Source organism: Acinonyx jubatus, chromosome D4 (genome assembly GCF_027475565.1).
Source record: "Acinonyx jubatus isolate Ajub_Pintada_27869175 chromosome D4, VMU_Ajub_asm_v1.0, whole genome shotgun sequence".
Lineage (NCBI taxonomy): Eukaryota > Metazoa > Chordata > Mammalia > Carnivora > Felidae > Acinonyx > Acinonyx jubatus.
In genome coordinates, this window is record NC_069391.1 from 88,326,203 (window position 1) to 88,332,260 (window position 6,058).

A 6,058-nucleotide genomic window follows, 5' to 3' on the forward strand; every position below is an offset into this window, starting at 1 on the left:
CACCTAGTGTGGGGCTTGAACTTACAACTCTGAGATCAAGAGTTGCATGCTCTACCGACTGAGCCAGCCAGGTGCCCTTGTGTCTATTTCTTAAATCATTATTGAGAGGGGGTATTGAAACCTCTGACTATCATGATCATTTTGTCTTTTTCTCCTTTCAGCTTTTGCGTCAATATTTTGGAACTCTGTTATTAGCTTCATAAACATTTATAATTTAGAAATGTTAGCATTATCATGTCTTCTTGATGAATTGACCCATTTATTATTATGAAATAGTCTTCTTCATCCTTGGTAATAGTCTTTGCTATCAAATTTACTTTGTTGGATATTAATATTCCAGCTTTCTTTTGACCAATGTTGGCATGGCATGTTGTTCTCTATCCTTTTACTTTTACCTGTTTGTGTCATTTTTTTTTTAATTTAAAGTGCATTTCTTGGGGTGCCTGGATGGCTCAGTCGGTTGAACATCCAACTCTTGATTTTGGTTCAGGTCATGATCCCACAGTTGTGGGACCAAGTCCCGTGTTGGGCTCCACACTGAGTGTGGAGCCTGCCTGAGAGTCTCTTTCTCTCTCCCTCTGCCCTTTTCCCCTGCTTGTGTGCTCTCTTTCTCTCTCTAAGATAAAAAATAAATAAAATACAGTGCATTTCTTTTTTTTAAGTGCATTTCTTGTAAGCAGCATATAGTTGGGACTTGCTTTTCTATCCAATCTGATGATCTCTGACTTTTAATCATCGTATTTAGCCATTCATATTTACTGTAATCATCAGGTGTCTTGCTCTTTGTTTTCCATTTGTCCCATCTGCTCTTTGTTCCCTTTTCTTTTTCTGGCTCCTTTAGGATTAATTGAACAATTTTTATGATTCTATTTGATCTCTTTCATTGGCTAATGACCTACAGCTCTTTGTTTTTTCATGTTAGTGGTTGCTTTAGGGTGTATAGTATTTGTCTGTAATTCATCACGATCGCTTTACATGTATTACACCACTTCATGTATAGTATGAGAACCTTATACCAATATACTTCTATTTTCCTTTCTTGTTTCTTCTATTATTCTATTTATTTTTTATTCAATTGTTGTCATATATATTTTACTTCTGCATATGTTATAAATCCCACAAATTGTTCTGTCACATAGTCTTAGTGCCTAGATTGGCTGATCCAAAGTCCATTCACCTAATCTACATGCTAACAAGAAAACAAGAAAACAAACAAAAGTGGGGGTGCCCAAATGGCTCAGTCAGTTAAGCATCTGACTCTTGATGTTGGCTCAGGTTGTGATCTCTTGGTCTTGGAACTGAGCTCCATGTCAGGCTCTGCACTGAGTGTGGAGCCTGCTTGGGATTCTCTCTCTCTCCCCCTCTCTCTGCCCCTTCCCTCTCTCCCTCCCTCCCTCTCTCTCTCTCTCTCTCAAAATAAATAAATAAACTCAAAAGAAAATGAAAACAAATAAAAATCCTCAGCTCAAATTAATCGTTGACAAGCTTCAAGTAGGAAAGATCATGCTGGTTAAATGTGAGGTGAATCCTGTCTAAAAGGCAACATAATCAGGAAATTCATCAAATTATTAGTATAGATTCTTCATGGTTTCAACACTGCATGTTCATTTAAGCCTCAAAAAGTTCTCAAATAGCTGCTGGGATAAAAGTGATAGATTTATAGGGTAATGTTGCTATAAACTATTTTTCCACGTAGAACGTAAAAATGCATACTGTAACACACAGCTTTGTGTTCTGTGATGAATCATAATTGCTTCTACATATGGTGGTTCCTCGATGCTGGGCACCATTCTGAGTGCTATCCGTATATTAATTTATTTAACCTTACTTCATGGTCAAGTAGTCCGTTTACAACAGGGCAGCGAGAATTGCTATATATGGCAATTCAGAAAACGTTGAACTTGAGAGTGCAATCAATTTTAAGGATGATGTGCATCCTGTTACATTACTTTGCTACATTGGTTAGATCAAGATTTACCAAAAAGGATTCGATTTCCATCCCATGTGAATACTAAATTTCCTTCCCTCTTTAAAAAGAAAAACACTCTGTGCTTTATTATTTCAACAAGCTCTCAGTCTTATTGTTTCAACTAGTCCCAATAAATTTGAGTTGTTACTGTTCATATCATTTTTACGATATGGCATCAGACTCTCAAACAGATACTGACAAGAGCAGGGCTGGAATTCGTGGCATACTACATTGTTTGTATAATCTACGCCCCCTAAGAGATGAATAAATCAGACATTCTTGTGTAACAGGGTAGACGGAGTTCCCACATGCTCCAGCAAAGGAACTCTGAGCACATCTGTGGAATGTCAGAACCTTGGTTCAGGAGGTAAAGACCAATTTGGGGACTGGGCGCCTGGGTGGCTCAGTCGGTTAAGTGTCCAACTTCGGCTCAGGTCATGATCTCTTGGTTCGTGGGTTTGAGCCCTGACAGCACAGAGCCCGCTTCAGATCCTCTGTCCCCTTCTTTCTGCCCCACCCCATCCTCTCTTCTCTCAAAAATAAATACACATTCAAAAAATAAGACCAGCTGGGGTGGGAGTCCCACAGCTGGAGACACGGAATCTCAGGGGAGGTGATGGCAAAGGCCAGATGAGACCAGGGAGTGGACCAGTCCAGCCATCCCACCCGTGAGGCTGCCGGGCTCCCTGCACAGACCTGGGGACAGTCGGGATGCAGTGAGCCTCGCCCGTGCTCACAGACAATGCCTTAAGGAAGAGAAGAAATGAAATCTGAAAATAAAAACAAAACCAGCAACATTTGGGTCAGCTCGTGTGGGCGGTTGAATATTAAGTAACTACATATTAAAAATAAGTAGATACGTAGAACATGCAGTATTGTAAATAGTAATACTTGCAAAGGAGAAAATGTAGAACGGCTGAGGGACACAGGAATGGTCAGCTTTGAGAACAGGGCATCAGGGAAGGCACCGAGAAGGGGACATTTGAGTCGAAGCTGGAGAGGGTGAAGAAGTGTGCTGGGCCATTGAGGAAGACTAAGGAAGCCAGTGAGGAAGGACGGACAGGGGGTGTTGTAGGAGCAGAGGGTGCATGGACAGCAGATCACGCGGCGTCTGTGAACCACTGGAGAGATGTTTGCTTTTCCTACAGATGGAGGCTGTGGCAGAGGAAGTCGGTGGGAGAGGAAGAAAAGACGCGAGTTGGATTCCAAGCGAGCCATCCTGGCTGCCATCTAGTTGCACTGATTCAGCTGGGACTTGATGGAGGCTCAGACCACGGTAGAGGGTGTAAACATTGATTCGTTGAAGGATACATTCTGAAGGTAGAGCCAATATGTCTTCTGATGGATTTGATGCGGGAGAACGTGAGGAGTCAAGGGTGACGTCAAGATCTCTGGCCTGGGTGATGTTTGCCGAGATGGGAAAGACCGGAGGGAGGAGGCCAGGGGGAACGGTCAACAGTTGTGTTTTAGCTAGTTCAAGTTGGATATGCACCTGATGGACTCAAGGGGGAAATGTTGAGCGTGTTGCTGGACACATGACAGTGGCGTGTGAGGGGGGGACCCGGCTGAGATGCTCGTTTAGGAGTGTCAGTCTACGGTGGGCCTTTACAGACGCGAGACTTGCCTGCCATCCCCGTGGGACGTTTCGAAGTAGGGGAGAGGAGAGCAAACAGGGGAGGAGGTGAAAAAAAAGAGTGGCCAGTGTGGGGGGGATGCTTTGGAAGCCAGATGAAGAAAGTGGTCCCAGAAGGTGAACGTCAAAAGCTACTACTAAATCGAATAAGAGTAGGACTGATAATTGACCCTTGAGATTAGAACCGTGGGCACCACTCAAGATCTTGTCAAGGGGAGCTTGTGTAGAGGGGAAGAGGTGACATCCTGCTAGAAGTGACTTCAAGGTCAGAGAAAGTGGTAGAGTAAGGACATCTGAAAATTCTCTGCTCCGTAAGGGCAGTGACAAAACCGGTGAAATGATCAGAGTCAGCTTTCTAAGAACCCTGGAAACGAACTAAAAGCCTGTAACAATTCTAGATGGAGGACGCACTTACGCAAGACAAGCAGCCACGTCTTGGTGAGAACAGAGTGACATCCGAGTAGAACAGGAGCCTTAACTTGTCCTATCCCTGTCTGTCTCTGCAGCTTTGCAAAGCCGTAAAGCCCAGCGGCCTGACAGCCCCCAGGGAGGGCACAATGGAGGTGCAGCTTCTCCAGGGCCCCACTGCCAGAGCAGTGTCGACATCTGACTCATCTGGGGCTCCCTGGGACACCCCACCTGCAAGGCTGCCTTGAACTTGGCCTTGAGCTTCTCCCGTGAGAAGACACGTATGTTGAGAACACGTAGAAGTAATCGTCTAACTTCACAAGTGCGCAAAGCTGGGGTGAACAGTGGGCTAATGAGAAAGCTTGAGGGGAAAAGCTGGAGAATGAGCTATCCCCAGGGGCTTTGGAAAGCTGCGATCTTTGGGGCTCTGTGACCTGCTTTTGTCACTTAGCCTGTCTTAGATGCCTGTCTGTCAACAGCTCTACCCGATCCTGTTATACTGTAGCACAAGATCATGAGACAGACGACACACGTCAATATCTATGTTGTATTAACATTAGTTGATACGACACACAGCGTTTATATTAATATATTTATATGCTATATATGTGTGTGTTCATTTAGACGTTCTCCTATTGATAGATATTTCGGTCATTTCAAATGTTTTGCTGTGAATAATAATGCTGTATGGAGTAGCATCCGGTCTACAAAGGCAGCTCCCAGGAAAGCTCACCTCCAGGTTTCCACGGCCTTATGGCGTCCCTCCCACACCGGGTCTGGGCTTTCTGTAGTCGGCACCTTGCGGGAACCGATGCTACCGGGGGGTTCCGGAACTAAGCCTGACCAAGGATGGCTGCCTCCACATCTGTGGTCTTTGGAGCTGGCTGCCACGTGAGTCCAATGTCCTTTCAAGAGAGAGGCCACCGTGGGGCGCCTGGGGGGCTCAGTTGGTTGAGCGTCTGACTTTGGCTCAGGTCACGATCTCGCGGTCCGTGAGTTCGAGCCCTGCGTCGGGCTCTGGGCTGATGGCTCAGAGCCTGGAGCCTGCTTCCGATTCTGTGTCTCCTTCTCTCTCTGCCCCTCCCCCGTTCATACTCTGTCTCTGTCTGTCTCAAAAATAAATAAACGTTAAAAAAAAATTAAAAAAAAAAAAGAGAGAGAGGCCACCTGCCGAGGCCTTGGACGAGAGCCGGCCCCACACTTTCCCCAGAGGTGGAGGCCACGGGGAGGGGCACTGAGATGCCGGACGCATGAGTGAAGAAGCCCTTCTGGGTGTTTCCACCCAGTGGAGCCTCAGAGTTCTACTACCCAGGGGAAAACCGTCCAGCCGAGCCCAGTCAACCCACAGGACCTTGAGGGGTTATTGTGAGTTGTCGTGTTATGCTCTCAAGTGCTGGGGTCCACTCTGCGGCAGTGGGTAAGCAAAATTCTGCAGGAAACCACACAAGCTCCCTCCTGATCTCTCTGTACATGGAGAACTAAAGGGCGAGGCCATGGGGCCCGCACATCAAATGGTAATAAATCCCGCCTAGTTCCTCTCCAGAGTGACCCTGCCCCACTTCACGTCCGCACCCACGGTCGTTGGGACTACCTTTTTCCTTTGAAGTGCTTGCCGGATCAGAAACGGGATTTCTGGTGGCTCAGTCGGTTAAGCGTCCGACTCTTGGTTTCGGCTCAGGTCACCAGCTCGCGGTTCGTGGGTTTGAGCCCGGTGTCGGGCTCTGTGCGGACAACGTGGAGCCTGCCTGGGATTCTCTCTCTCTCCCCCTCTCAGTCTGCCCCTCCCTGCCTCTGTCTCAAAATAAATAGATTTGATTTATTTAAAATTTTAAAATGTTTATTTATTTTTGAGAGAGAGAAACAGCGTGTGAGCGGGGGAGGGGCAGAGAGAGAGAGAGGGAGACCCAGAATCCGAAGCTCAGGCTCCAGGCTCCGAGCCGTCGGCCCAGAGCCCGACGCGGGGCTCGAACTCACGAACCTCGAGATCGTGACCTGAGCCGAAACTGAGAGTCGGACGCTCAACCGACTGAGCCACCCCGTCACCCCTA

The 6,058-nt window shown here is 46.7% G+C and overlaps 1 long non-coding RNA gene across 1 annotated transcript; it reads left to right on the forward strand.

Annotated features, from left to right (window-relative positions):
* The first annotated feature begins 1,973 nt into the window (after positions 1 to 1,973).
* On the forward strand, positions 1,974 to 5,844 carry LOC128312257 (uncharacterized). The gene is made up of 2 exons (XR_008291317.1): positions 1,974 to 3,289; positions 4,109 to 5,844. It is a non-coding gene; the product is annotated as an uncharacterized LOC128312257 (long non-coding RNA).
* The last annotated feature ends 214 nt before the right edge of the window (positions 5,845 to 6,058 follow it).